General features: G+C 43.5%; 1 protein-coding gene across 1 annotated transcript in view; it reads left to right on the top strand.

Annotated features, from left to right (window-relative positions):
* The window catches only part of GRK4 (G protein-coupled receptor kinase 4), a 379913-nt gene that overhangs the window by 109365 nt on the left and 256499 nt on the right, over positions 1-14049 (top strand). The gene's annotated exons all lie outside the window — the stretch shown is intronic.

Genomic DNA, 14049 nt, shown 5'->3' with positions numbered 1-14049 from the left:
TGAAAATTTTATGCCTTTTTGTGCTATGTGCCAATTCTATGCCTCTAAAGCTTATTGCCATGTTGTGCCAATTTTATGCCCTAACATCCCCCTCCCTCTTAAAATATGCATTATTATTATTATTATTTGCATTTATATAGCACCAACAAATTCTGTAGCGCTTAACAATATTCAATTACAAGCAAGTGGGTCCCGAAAAACAACTGTATTCAGAAGTGGGTCTCGGCCCAAAAAAGTTTGGGAAGCCCTGTGATAGATTGTTCAGCATTGAATTTCGTGTCCAGGGATACTAAACACAGGGTAGCTCAGATAAACTTATCTATTAGATTTTGCCTGGGTGACATTTTCCCTTCTATATGTGCTAGTGTGGTCATGTATGACCTTATTGGAGGGTAGCTGTGTTTGTTCTACATAGTTCCACTGTATGTAGGATCATGACCACCTTCTTTTGCCCACTCCCAAGATGGACTATGGGATTTGTAGTGTGCATAGAGCAGTGCACATTAGGTGCGGTAATGTGTGATTGTTTATCGTTCATGAACAATCAAACAAAAGTGAGGGGAAAAGGGAAGATTTGAGAGCTCATGGAGGGCGTTACAAGAAGGCAGAAAACGCTGTAAGAAATAATTTATTAGAAAACGTTACAGTGCTATTGAAGTGTCTGCCATTGCAGACAAAATGTGAAGGGGAATGAACACTGTACACCCTCCACATCACTCCTGTCCCTGCTATCCTGCAACGGCTAGCTAGCTCTTGGATGCCTCTGACCTTCTCCGGGGTGGTCTCCACTCACTAGGCAGAACCCCAGGGGCAGTTTGCAGTACTTACGACTGGGAATGCTTTCCTGAAACTCGTCCCCTCTCACTTCCGCTGGTCCTCGGCACACCGGATCCTCTCTGCAGCTCAGCTCAGCCCTGTACCCCCTCAGGCAAGCCGCCTGATTTGCTCGATCCTTCCTGTCAGGAGGAGAGGCAGCCTTACCCTCCCTCCTGGGACTCTGCTTCCCGCCAAAGACAACCTGTCATGTGCTCCCCACAGACTTATACCACCTCCCAGAATGCTCTGCGGCAGAATCTGCACTTCCATGATGGATACAAGCCCTGGTGTGCTATTGGTTAGGTTTCCTCCACTGCCCAATGAGAGCCCTCATTGAGACACAGCGGGGAGACTCCCCAACTCAACAGGTACACCTGGGAACACATGCCAGCCTAGCTGAAAAACATGGCCATGCTGATAAGCAGACAAGGCCCGCTATACTTTACCAAGCACCTACCTTGGAAGGTGCTACATCTATCTATCTATCTATCTATCTATCTATCTATCTATCTATCTATCTATCTATCTATCTATCTATCTATCTATCTATCTATCTATCTATCTATCTATCTATCTATCTATCTATCTATCTATCTATCTATCTATCTATCTATCTATCTATCTATCTATCTATCTATCTATCTATCTATCTATCTATCTATCTATCATTTCAAGGTGGGACACCTCTGCTGTATAACCAGTTCCTTTTCACAGGATTACGTCTGATGTGGTACTCTTCTGTTTCCACCAGACATTCATCAAAAAATTGGAGATTGCAATCTCAATAATTGCAAGTTTCTTTCTTTCTTTACTTCATATCTTCATGCATTTACAGGCAGGTATGCATTTACAAACAAGTTACTGCACAGTTTTGGACATGCACATGAACAAGTATGTGAACTCTTTGGAATGATATGGATTTCTGCACAAATTGGTCATAAAATGTGATCTAATCATCATCTAAGTCACAACAATAGACAATCACAGTCTGCTTAAACTAATAACACAAAGAATGAAATGTTGCCATGTTTTTATTGAACACACCATGTAAACATTCACAGTGCAGGTGGAAAAAGTATGTGAACCCCTAGACTAATGACATCTCCAAGAGCTAATTGGAGTGAGATGTCAGCCAACTGGAGTCCAATCAATGAGGCTCGGTTTCCACTAGTGCGACTTGCGGTGCGACTTGACACATGTCAAGTCGCACAGCAAGTCAAAAGCCATGGTTTTCAATGGGGCCCGTTTCCACTGCCGCCGCTTCAGTTGCGGCGACTTCAAAAGTAGATCGTGCACTACTTTTGAGCCGCCTTCAGTGCGACTTCCCTCTATATATGAGGGACAAGTCTCACTGAAGCCGCAGTTTACTTTCGCTACAAAGTCATGCTAGAAGTAGCACGACTTCGTAGCCGCACTAGTGGAAACCTAGCCTTAGATGAGATTGGAGGTGTTGGTTACAGCTGCCCTGCCCTATAAAAAACACACACCAATTCTGGGTTTGCTTTTCACAAGAAGCATTGCCTGATGTGAATGATGCCTTGCACAAAAGAGCTCTCAGAAGACCTACGATTAAGAATTGTTGACTTGCATAAAGCTGGAAAGGGTTATAAAAGTATCTTCAAAAGCGTTGCTGTTCATCAGTCCACGGTAAGGCAAATTGTCTATGAATGGAGAAAGTTCAGCACTGCTGCTACTCTCCCTAGGAGTGACCGTCCTGTAAAGATGACTGCAAGACCACAGCGCAGACTGCTCAATGAGGTTATGAAGAATCCTAGAGTGTCAGCTAAAGACTTACAAAAGTCACTGGCAAATGCTAACATCCCTGTTAGCGAATCTACAATACATAAAACACTAAACAAAAATGGATTTCATGGGAGGATACCACAGAGGAAGCCGCTGCTGTCCAAACAAAACATTGCTGCACGTTTACAGTTTGCACAAGAGCACCTGGATGTTCCACTGCAGTACTGGCAAAATATTCTGTGAACAGATGAAACCAAAGTTGAGTTGTTTGGAAGAAACACACAACACTATGTGTGGCGAAAAAGAGGCACAGCACACCAACATCAAAACCTCATCCCAACTGTGAAGTATGGTGGTGGGGCATCATGGTTTGGGGCTGCTTTGCTGCATCAGGGCCTGGACGGACTTCTATCATCGAAGGAAAAATGAATTCACAAGTTTATCAAGACATTTTGCAGGAGAACTTAAGGCCATCTGTCTACCAGCTGAAGCTCAACAGAAGATGGGTGTTGCAACAGGACAATGACCCAAAGCATAGAAGTAAATCAACAGAGTGGCTTAAACAGAAGAAAATACACCTTCTGAAGGGGCCCAGCCTGACCTCAACCCAATTGAGATGCTATGGGATGACCACACCAGACATCCCAAGAATATTGCTGAACTGAAACAGTTCTGTAAAGAGGAATGGTCAAGAATTACTCCTGACCGTTGTGCACGTCTGATCTGCAACTACAGGAAACGTTTGGTTGAAGTTATTGCTGCCAAAGGAGGTTCAACCAGTTATTAAATCCAAGGGTTCACATACTTTTCCCGCCTGCACTGTGAATGTTTACATGGTGTGTTCAATAAAAACATGGCAACATTTCATTGTTTGTGTGTTATTAGTTTAAGCAGACTGTGATTGTGTATTGTTGTGACTTAGATGATGATCAGATCACATTTTATGACCAATTTGTGCAGAAATCCATATCATTCCAAAGGGTTCACATACTTTTTCTTGCAGCTGTATGCATGTCGGAAACTTTGCATTTGCTTGTTTGTAAATGCATGAAGATATGAAGTAAAGAAAGAAAGAAACTTGAAATTATTGAGACTGCATCTCCAATTTTTGGTGTGTGTGTGTATTATATAGCACTACTCCCAAGGGAGCTGCTGGTTAGGGGTTCCCCTGGGTTACCATTAGCAACAGTAGGATCATCTGGCATATTTCCAAGTGTTTTTACCTCAGACAAGGTTTCTTTGGTTTTTAGGTTTTATTTAGAACTTGGATAGGAGAAGGGATGAGTGGGATACTCCAACTGAATATAACTATGCACAATCTACTGGGATGCCTTGAAAAATGCTGATTAATGCCGTTTAACGCTGGTTAACGTTGTCTAACGCTGTATTAAGCTAATCACGGCTAGGCCGCTATTTCACTTTGTCCTTGGCTGTGAAAGAGTTTTTAAGCTTTCTGAGGTAATCCTTTCCTAAGGCAAGCTGCACACAAAGGTTGACTGTACTGCTGAACAACTTCAGGGCCCTTCCTGGCACCCCCTTTATCCCTAATCTTCAGGGCTTAACACTCGGCACCCCCTTAACTGTAAAACTCAGCTGGTTAGCTGGCTCCTTGATCCCCTTGACCTCTCTGGAGTGGTCCCCTCTCTTAGGCAGACCCCTGGGCAGATCCTTGAGTACTCACGATACTGTTTTTCCTGAAGTCTTCTGCCCAGCAGCTCCACTGGTCTGCACACTGGATCCTGTCAGCTCAGCTCAACCCCTGGTCCCTAGGCCGACTGCCTGGACCACCTTCCTCACTTCAGCAGGAGGAGAGAAAGCCGTCCACCTCCTCCTGGGACTTTGCTCCCGCCAAAAGACAAATGTCAAATGCCCCCTCCGGATTTATTTCCAATCCTAGGATGCATTGCGGCAATGCCCGCACACTGCGACAGTCATAAACCCTGGTTTCCTATTGGCTAGGTATCCTCCACTGTCCAACAAGCTCTCTTATTGGATACAGTGAGGAGACTCCCCAGACCAAATAGATCACACCTGGAAGCATGTGACAGGCCTCACTAACAGTTCAGGCACTCCTGATAAGCAGAAAGAGCCTCCCATATAGTTTACATAGCACCTATCTAGGAGGGTGCTACATCTATACAAATGTTTCTATAAGGCAGCTTCTGCATATGACTGGTTCCAATTGAATTCATAGGAACATTTGGCTTCCATGGCTGCTCTTCTTAGAAAATGACTGCTTCCAGCATATATTGTTGACAGGTGCTTCTAAATAAATTAATTTGATCTGTGGACCTCTTTTCCTGTGACTTTCCAAAAAGTGAGAATAATGAAATCACGACTTCTGTTTACTTTCTAGTTATGTTTTAAGCCTTCTTGGCCGAGTCATCATAAATATCCTGTGCGTGTACTGAGAGTAAGAATCGGTCCTTTCCCAAACCTTATTCTTCCATGAGGCTCATTTATCTCAGCCCGATTCCCACGTGTAGACCAGCTGTTTTTCTACCAGGAAGTTTAAATATAACCTCACTCTTAATAGAGATAATAAACTTTCCCGTGTACTATATGTATGTAAATGTATGCAATGTATTACAGCTTTGTTTCTGTGTTTACATACACTTTAAGATAATCTAATGTTTCAGTGCAGATTTTACTTTTTTTATGCATCTGCAATTTCTAAATGACCATATGCACATTATATTGGGGTTAATGCTGGGTTCACACTTGTGCGATCAGACATTGCATGTGATTTTCACCGCATTGCTGTGCAGATCACATGCGACGTCTGTGCGATGCAAATTCAGCCATACAAACTGGTTGAAATCGCATCAAAATGGTGAAGGACCATTATTTTGGTCCGCACTGGAATTGGATCGCATTGGTGTTCACACATATGCGATACGATTCCTGCCCCGTTTGACAGTTCGCACTGTAATCTGTGAACTGATCTGGGGGTGTCATTAACTTTACATTGACACCCCCAGGGGTTCTTAGATGTCAGTGTGAACCAGTGTGCGATTCAGGTGTGATGCGGGAACAGGCCCTAAATTACAGGGTTTCCCACATGGCACCAGAGTGAACCTGGACTTAACCACTTGCTGAACGGGCCATAGCCGAATGACGGCTACAGCCCGCTCGGCTTATTCTGTGAGGACGTACAATGGCGTCCTCCCAGAATGGCAATTCTCACACACACACAGAAGTGTCCATGGTGGACCCGGCGCATCTTGGATCATGGTAAAGGGCCAATGACAGTGGCCCTTTACCACGTGATCGCTTTGTCCAATGACAGAGCGATCAGTTGTCAAGAAACAGGTGCATGTCCTGTTCAGTTCTCTCCTCTCTTCCTACGCTGTACACAGCGATCGGTACAGCGTGAGAGGAGATAAGGTAGACTGCAGCACCACTCACCCCTGCCTGATCCATGCCTCAATCATGCCTTAGTCGTGCCTCAATCATGCCCATCTGTGCCACATCCATGCCTCACCTATGCCCATCCATGCCACATCCATGCCTCATCAGTGCTCACCCCGGCCACATCAGTGCTCACCCCGGCCACATCAGTGCTCACCCCGGCCACATCAGTGCTCACCCCGGCCACATCAGTGCTCATCCATGCCACATCAGTGCTCATTTGTGCAACATCAGTGCTCTTCCGTGCCACATCCGTGCCCCGTCAATGCTCACACATGCCACATCAGTGCTCATCTGTGCCACCTCCATGCCACTTTTGTGACATTTTCAATAAAATTGAAAAAAAGAAAATACAAACAGTGTTGCGTTGCAAAAAGGCACCGTTCTCCACTGCTCATTCAGACTGGACCTCTTTTTCATGCGTTTTCAAAGCGTGTTTTTGTGCTTTTTCTCAAATTATGTTCATATCTAAGGAGGTGTGAGATGAACCTGCTTGTTATAATCTTGTTATAATGCATTTGCAGCCAGTTGACTTCTGTGGAACTATGATGCACATCAATGTATGAAACTGACCTATTACAACGAATCGGATGCAAAGTAACACGAGTTATAGTACTTAGGGGTGATCAGGGCCTAAAACCCTTGAAGAGGCTGCCCTCCACTCCAAAAATTTATCATAGAACCCCTTTTAATGATTCAGTAATGAGGTATTGGATTTGCAGTCAGCCTTAATAGATACAACCCTTGAGGGTTTTAGGTACCCTTGGTTTAAAAGACAATAGTGGCATTTGCATTAAGATGCTAGTACCCATCTCTGCCTGTCAAACATTCGTTCCAGTTAGTGGTTTGTTTTTTCCACATACACAAATAGCCTAAAATTTCAAGACACATCGTACTTATTTGAGTTTTTTGGACATCACATTTAAAAACTATGGACATTTTTGTGGAGAAGGCCTCCCTTTGCCCCCTAAAAGAGCCTCCACTCTCCTCTGAAGGCTTTTCACCAGATTTTGGATTTTGTCAGTGGCAATTTGTGCCCATTAAGTCAAAATGGCATTTGTGAGGTCAGGTGCTAATGATGAACGAGAAGACTTGGCTCGCCAACTGCGTCCAATTCATCCCAAAGATATTCAATAGGGTTAAAGTCAAGGCTTTTGTCAGGGAATCAATACCCTGCGCAGGCGCACTGGCGCCGCTAACCGACGAATGCCTATGCGCTTGCGCGTACGAAGAGGCACCTTACAATAGCTCAAGGCTACCTTGCAGTAGTTTGAGGCTACCTTGGAATAGTCAGAGGCTACCTTGGAATAGTCAGAGGCTACCTTGAAATAAGTTCGAGGCTACCTTGGAATAAGTTCGAGGCTACCTTGGAATAAGTTCGAGGCTACTTTGGAATAAGTTCGAGGCTACCTTGCAATAAGTTCGAGGCTACCTTGCAATAAGTTCGAGGCTACCTTGCAATACGTTCGAGGCTACCTTGCAATAAGTTCGAGGCTACCTTGCAATAAGTTCGAGGCTACCTTGCAATAAGTTCGAGGCTACCTTGGAATAAGTTCGAGGCTACCTTGGAATAAGTTAGAGGCTACCTTAGAATAGTTTGAGGCTACTAAATTGGCGCCAAAACAGCCTATTTAAACACAGCAGTCACTCCAGGTGGTTGCTGTGTTATCATCAGCTCTCCTGTTTCCTGTGCCTGTTTATATTCTGCTGTTCCTGTTTACCTGACCCGGCTTGTCTTTGGATTCTGATTACCTGTTGCCCGCCTATTGGTCCTGGACCTGATCCTGGCTCCACCAGGGAATCCGGGGGACCGCGACCTGGTGTTAGCAAGCAGCCAAGTCCATCCCCACCATCTGGGGCCCTGGTGAAAACCGGCTAACACTTAGACTCCGCGCCTCTGGTGAACCTGTGCCACGCCAGTTACCCGGTAAGCCACTCCTCTTACGTCAGGCCCTGCCACATTACCCCGTTGACAGCTTTGTTCAGGCCATTTATGTTCCTCCACAAAAAACTCCTTAAACCATGCAATCATGGAGCTGGCTTTGTGCACAGAACCAAAAAGGGCCTTCCCAAAGATGGAACCACAAGATTAGAAAGTTGTCTGGCATTTGGTTGTATGTATATGTGATGGTCAGATGCCAAAAAGCTTTTTGCCATATTCCGTAGTTCATACCTACACAAAACTGAAATATCGTAAATTCTGGTGTGTACTGACGTTCTTTAAAACTTTAACCTATTATCCAGCCAAGCAGATCTATACCAAAGCGGTTTTCAGTGAATTATGCAATGCTAGACCTCATTGTTGTATGTCACCAGTATACATATTGTCTTCTCCTGTTTCTGAGCATCTGCATTATCAGAGCAGTGACACATTCTTTGGGCCTCTCTAATCTCCAGTGACATTGTCTATAGGTTATCAGCTGTCTTCCTGGCCAAGTCTGTATTATGCATGACTGACTTATCCTTCTGCTACTCAACAGAGCTGTGCATTGCCTTTATTGTAGATTGTATACAGTAGACACTCTGGGAATGCCATTAATATATAGCTTGGGTAATATTGTAATAACTGTAAATGTTTATAGGACCAACCATTTACGTATCACTTTACGTACTTACAAAGAACTTCGTATAAAGCCTAGTACACACTGTCAGAAAATCTGATTTAAAGTACCGCTTTTGAATCGATCGTACGATATTATGATCGTTAGTACACAGCTTTTCGGGAGCCAATCACGTCATCCGAAATTATCCGAAGGGACAAATCTGAAAAATTTTCTTGTATGATTTTAATTTAATCAGTACAGTTTTCAGACAAAAAAAGACAATCCAAATACAATAAAATACATTACATCACTCTCGAAGTTGTATTCTGTCTTGCGAGAATTTTCGTAAATCGAGTAACCTCTTCATTTTTGATACGGAGACTAGCATGCAAAAAAAAAAACGGAGGATCATTCTTCCGATATTTTCATCGTGTGCACGACCCTTAAGGTTCTGATCTAACATGCATATGCAAACATACAAGGGCCAATCTAGACAGGATCCGATTTAACCTACAAGTGTTTCTTTGAAGTGTGGGAGGAAACTGGAGTACCCAAAGGAGAACATATAAACTCCATGCAGATAGTGTCCTGGCCGTAGTTCAAACTGAAGACCCCAGTGCTCTTGAAAATGCTCCATGTGCAGTGTATTTCCATTATCTGCCAGTCTATTCAAAACTAACACAGTGAGGTTGATTTTTTAAGGCCCCTTTCAAGCTTGTGCGACTTGTCCTACGACTTGGGACAGCAAAGTCACAAGGCAAGTCGTACCCCATGATTTCTAATGAGTACGTTCATATCTGTGCGACTTCAAGTTGCACCGACTTCAAAAGAAGTCCCTGCACTACTTTGGTCTGACTTTGATGCGTTTTGAGGTCCAGAGACCTCAGGATTACACAGGCATTGCATCAAGTCCAGTCAAAATCGTGGCAAAAAATCACGCCAAAATTGTGCGACTTTTTGCAGCCTCCACTGCAGCATTTTTATTGGACAGCTTGTACCGATGGTGCTTAACCATTGGTCCAAGGCTGCAAGCTGTCCATTGAGCTCAGTGCCTCTGGCAAGAAGTCAGAGGCACTGTGAGCTCACCCTCTCAGTCTGCTGCAAACAGCATGTGTCAGCTTGTATTTAAACTGGCCATGCTGTATGTAGCCTCTGACAGGCTTAACAAAGCAAAGCTTAGCAAAGTGCCGTATGGGTACGTCACTAGCCTGTGAGGCTCTGGGGAGCGCGCGTGCGCCGCCGGAGTCGCACTCCCACGCGGTCACGGACCCCCTCCCCCCCGCGCGTGTGCCCGGCGGACCCGATGTCCGCCGGGCAATCGCGATCGTCCGTGACAGCGGGAGAAAGGCATGCGGCTGATGTAAACAAGCCGCCTGTCATTCTCCCTGTGTATGAACAATGATCATATGGTTCTACTATGTAGGACCGTTGATCACTGTTCCTACACTTCAAGCCACAGCCAATCACAGTAAGAATCACGCCCCTAGGGACACACACCACCCCTCCCTCTCAAATAAAGTTAACCCCTTCACTACCAGTGTCATTTTACAGTAACAGTGCATATGTATAGCACTGATTACTGTAGTAATGTCACTGGTAACCCCAAAAGTGTCAAAAATGTCAGTCAAGGGTCCGATCTGTCCGCTGCAATGTCGCAGTCCCGCAAAAAAATCGCCGATCGCCGCCATTACTCGTTAAAAAAAAAACAACAAAAATGACAAAAATCTTTCCCTTTGTTAGTAAACGCGATAACTTATGCGCAAACCAATCAAAATACGCTTTTTGCGATTTTTTTTTTTTTTTTTTTTACCAAACATATGTAGCATAAAACAAATCGGCCGAAAATGTTAAAAAAATTTGATTTTTACATTTTTTTTTTTTTTTGAGAATTTGAAAAATATTGTTATTTTTTGCAAAATTGACGCTCTTTTTTTGTTTATAGCGCATGATCAAAAAATCACACAGGTGATCAAATACCACCAAAAGAAAGCTCTGTTTGTGGGGAAAAAAAGGACGTCAAATTCGTTTAGGTACAGCGTCGCACGACCGCGCAATTGTCCGTTAAAGTCCCGCAGTGCCAAATTGCAAAATACCCCCTGGTCAGGAAGGGGGTAAAATCTTCCGTGGCTTAAGTGGTTAAAAGAAAATTGAAAAAAAATTGCAAATTGTATCTCTCTATACTTACCTGCTCTGTGCAATGGTATGCACTCCTGGCTCCTCCTCTCTATCCAGTGCCCCCATGGGAAGCCGCTTCTCATGGGGGTCACATATGCATGGTCACTCCAGAGCCCCACTGCTGCTTCCATTGACACAGACAGCACAACTTGTGCCCCCCCCCAAATCCTGTGTCACTGGTTTTGATTGACACCATGGCTCCCAGTGCCCCAGCAAAGCCAGTGAGACATGGAAGTGAGTGGAGAGAAGCGCTGAATGGAATGAGGGTTGAGTATGGGGGGGGGGGGGGGGGAATCAATACCTAAACATTTTTTACCCTAATGCAAGGAATGCATTAAGATATAAAATGTTTAGGCTTTAGAACCACTTTAAAATAAAGCTAGAGGAATTATTATGCTTGTGTGTGCATATTCACAGATATGCACAATCCAACACACACAGCAAGTGACGGGTAGCAGAGGGGCGCCCCAAGAAAACTTACCACACTGCCCACCAGGAAAGAAATAATAAAGCTTCTTTTTTACAGGTTCTATTTTTTTCTTGCTGAGTAAGTCCATTTAATCCCTAGGTTTTACATAATCCCATTTAGCCAAATTTGGCCTCCCATGCATCTTCTAAATGTTATTTCCCTGCAATGACAGGATCACTGAGGGTTCTATGTATAAAAAAATAATAAATACAATTGCATAGCTGTTTATCCATGGAAGCTGCATGTAAATTTATTCTGTGCACACAGAATGAATGGAGAAAATACAGCATTATGGCCACTAGATGGAGGTGATGAGCATATTTACTTTCTGTGATACGCAGCGCCATCTAGTGATCATAATGCAGTAGTTTTACACATTTGTTCTGCTAAGAATATAGCATAAGAACATTCAATTTTCCCAGAACAAATTTACATGCAGCTTCAGTGGAAAAACAATACACAAATGTTTTTTTTTTTTTTCATAAATACATCCATACATTCCTAAGGTTCCAAAGGATGTAAGGCCTTTTCATTTTATGATTGACCCAGATTTTTATTTTTATTTTCCTTTTGTAACCCTTGTTAACAATTTCGTTTTAGGAGGAGTCTGTCTTTACCATCTTTACAGTTTGTCTGGCTAGCACCAACTTACTGTGCAGTGACACTGGAGTATACACTTTTTTTTTTTTTCTAGTCTTTCAGATATTTTTTTTTTTCAATCTTTCAGGTTTTATGTAATAGTTTTCTTAAGAAGTCCTCCTCAGATCACACATGCATTCTGAAGACACTATGGGAAAAGGGCCTATTAGTCTGCCATTCTGATTTTAATTAGGGGTAAAGCCATACAAACTCTGTGCAGATAATGTCATTGGTGGTAGAACCTCATCTCTGCTGACCTATTATAGTAGAGTTTACTGGAAATGCTTTTTCTTGTCACTTTTGCTTTGTACTTGTTTTGATGCATCTTATTATAGCATTGCAGTATTTTATATTGCAGTTTGCCAGCTCTCCCTCTAGTGGCTATCTGTGTGTCAGACAGTGCAGTTACCTCAATTGTTCATAGTTTCCCTTAAAGTGGGAGTAAACTTCCATCTCTTGCTTTTACCTATAGGTAAGCCTATAATAAGGCTTACCTATAGGTAGTGTAAATATCTACTAAACATGCATTGCTTAGGAGATATTTACTGTACAAGCAGCCAGTGACATCACTGGCACATGCTCTCTGAAGGAACGCCCACCCTAGTCCAGGAATGGCCACCCATGCCGTTTCTTCAGAGCCCTGTGCCGTGAATGGCGTCATCGCGGCTCTGGCCAGTCACAGAGCCCAGAAGGAAGATGGGTGGATTTGAGAGCACCTGCAGCACTGACATCTCTGCGCTGCTTTGTTTTAAGGTAAGTATAACAAAATGTGCTAGTATGCGATGTTTTCTATACCTTGCAGGTACAAAAAAAAATGTCTAGCGGTTTCCAACCACTTTAACCGGTTCTGGACCACCCACCGCATATATACTGTGGCAGGCTGGCCCTCCAGCTTGGCCCTCCAGCGTGAACTGACGTAGGGCTATGTCGGTCGCGCGCCTGCAGCTAGGGGGCGAGCGCACGCCGCCGCTGGCACGCTCCCGCCCCCCCCCACCGATTGCCGCCTGACATCCGCGATCGCTCTTCGCTGAGAGAGAACTGTCTAAACACAGCTGACCGTTCTCTCTGCAATGATCACAGAGCTCCTGTGATCCTTCTATATATGATCACATGTCTCTGTGATAATTTCACAAGCCCCGTCCCATACAGTTAGAATCACTCCCCTAGGCTCACATTTAACCCCTTGATCACCCACAGTGTTAACCCCTTCCCTGCCAGTGTCATTATTACAGTAACAGTGCATATTTTTAGCACTGATTACTGTAGTAATGTCACTGGTCCCCCCAAAAGTGTAAAAAAATGTCAGTTAGGGGTCCGATCTGTCCACTGCAATGTCGCAGTCCCACTAAAAATCGCAGATCCCGTATTACTAGTAAAAAAAAACAATAAAAATTACATAAATCTTTCCCGTAGTTAGTAGATGCGAATCAAAATACGCTTATTGCGATTTTTTTTTTTTTTTTTTTTACCAAAAATATGTAGCAGAAAACAAATTGGCCTACAATGTTAAAACATTTTGATTTTTACATTTTTTTGGGGGAATTTCATATAGCAGAATGTGAAAAAATGTTTTTTTCAGAATTGTCGCTTATTTTTTTTGTTTATAGCGCAAAAAATAAAAATCGCACAGGTGATCAAATACCACCAAAAGAAAGCTATATTTGTGGGGAAAAAAAGGACGTTATTTGGGTTCAGCGTCACACGACCGCACAATTGTCCGTTAAAGTAATGCAGTGCTGGATTGCAACAAAAAGTTACTTTTTTTTTCGGATACTGCCCTTTTGCAACAAAAAGTATAACAACAAAAAAAAAAAAAAATAATATACCAAATACAACTGATAGCCCTGATAGCCAAGCTATAGCATAATTTAATGTTATTAAAAATGACCTTTCCCTTTTCAGTCTGTAGCCACTGTCATTTTTAGGTAAATTCAAGGCAATACGGCAACCTAGAGGTGTTCTGTACACCACTGATGGAAAGTCCCACACACACAAGTTAAATATCGGGAGACATTTGCCGGTTCAAAAACAACTGGCCGAAATTCTGCCTGTATGTCTGTCTGTCCGAAGCTGGAAAACTAGAATCTGTCCGACCCCCGATGAGCGCTCTCTGCCAATGGAAGTGTTCTGGCGGTGGGTCTGTACCCCTGTCAGAACACAATAGCACAGCAGGGGAGATCACTGTACTAACCTCGCATGGGTAGTACAGCGGCTCCGACCGGACTGGAGCGCCATAGTTTGAAGACCCCTGTT

Source organism: Pelophylax lessonae (assembly GCF_965119305.1).
Source record: "Pelophylax lessonae genome assembly, chromosome: 1".
In the NCBI taxonomy this organism is placed as follows: Eukaryota; Metazoa; Chordata; class Amphibia; order Anura; family Ranidae; genus Pelophylax; species Pelophylax lessonae.
Note: the sequence above shows the minus strand (reverse complement) of the source record. Positions and strands in the feature narration are given on the sequence as shown.